This window comes from Magnolia sinica, chromosome 8, assembly GCF_029962835.1.
Source record: "Magnolia sinica isolate HGM2019 chromosome 8, MsV1, whole genome shotgun sequence".
Classification (NCBI taxonomy): domain Eukaryota; kingdom Viridiplantae; phylum Streptophyta; class Magnoliopsida; order Magnoliales; family Magnoliaceae; genus Magnolia; species Magnolia sinica.
In genome coordinates this window covers 68177593-68179405 of record NC_080580.1, presented here as the reverse complement: position 1 = coordinate 68179405, position 1813 = coordinate 68177593, and positions in this window count along the sequence as shown.

Here is a 1813-nt window from a genome sequence, read left to right as displayed (position 1 = left end):
AATCGTGAATCACTTATGAATCATTAAGCATTAAGTAATTTAAAAGAAAACTAAAAAAGTCAACATGTTTTCTATTTTTCTTTGAGAAAATTGAAATTTTCTTACAAATTTTATTTCCACAAATGGTTGTTCATAAGAATAATCTCTTTTTAAAATTGTTTAGTTATTCCCGAATCATAACTTTTGTAGCATTGAATGGTACTTTGGTTATTTCCACATCCATTTCTAACAATCAAAGTTCCTCCTATTGGTCACTAAGATCATATGCGAATTTAGAGAGATAGAGAGAGAGAGAGCTTCATAACTAACAGGAATTACTAAGCCTAAATAAGATTATTTTATGGTGATTGAAGTTGTGATGACAATGAATTATGTTGTTTGGTAGTGATACTACCTATCCGTATAAGCATGCGTGGAAAATGCAAGTGGTTCATACTGTATACTTTCTCACAACACCATATATGTGAGAGGTGAGTGCAGTTTTTTGGTTTATGCTCTATCCACAGTTGACTTGGCAATATCGGCAATTTGGATATCCACATTTGACTTGGCAATCCGGGCAATTTGGATTTGTCTTCCAACCATTCATCGTCAATAAATTCTTGAATGCATATGTATCAAGCATTATGCTCCACCAGTCCATCTTAGTCCCCCTCTCAAAGTCATCCCAAATAGCAAGTGCGGGTTGACTTCTATAGACGTGCTACCTAGACACCCCCACTGAATTTTGGAAATTGAAAATTGGAGCAAACGAGGGTTAGGCAAATTGTAAGATACTCATATGGCGTGTCTCCTCAAACTCTCATGGAAAGGAATACCTCCGTACCCTCATGGGCGATTAAGATTGATTTCCTCGCCAGTTGATATCAAAGGTTGTCTTTCTTTTGACCTGAAGGGAAAGACAATTCATCATGATGAGATAAGATAGGGCTGAGATATCCTTATCTAATTTGATGCATTGAGGAAATGGCATCTGACAGAGGTGAGATGTTTGCTTCTAACTTGAGTCAAATGAGCCATGCATCTAGTTATAAGATGCTGGATTAATTCTTGAAAATACCGAAAAAATAAAAATAAAATAAAAATTATATTTTGTTCACTAGGTTGAATCATGTAAAAATTACGCCGTCTGATTCGCCCCCTAATCAATTGTTGATGGGTTACAGGTGAATTGCTTCAAGGATAATACAAGCCTATCTAAATCCTGTTTGTAGAAATCATAAAGGGTCCACTGAGGAACAATTTAACGCGGCTGATCTTCTGGCAGACTCAAACAGTGGACATGTCTGTGGTATTCTTGTATGGAGATATTTTCTGTGAGATCTAATGAATGAGGAGAGATATGTGTGAGTTGATTGAGATTTGGACCGGAATGGTCTAGTTTATATAAGCACTAGGGAGAGGACCGTTGCTAGGTGGCCATTAATAGTTCAGAACGTTCGAACAACACTTTTGACTATTGATCATTAACTTGAGCTAATTCTAGTCATCGGATTGAAAGAACTGACAATTGGCTCATTATAATCCGTCCGTTTTCAAACCGTTGTTGCTTTTAAGTGCAAAGTGTGCCAACTAGCGCTATTACAACTACACTGCACATGCCCACGCCCATGCTCTCGCCCACGCCTGAGCTTGCATGCATACGTTTCACATATAAACCACCAGTTTTCTTTTCTCATTTCCGATGTGGGACAAAAGCAAAACCTACACTTTTCCATTTGAAAATTTTCAAAATCGTTTTGGCAACAAAACAAAATTTTTAAAATTTTGATTTTTTTTTTATTTAAAAAAAATCAAACTTCAACATAAGAAA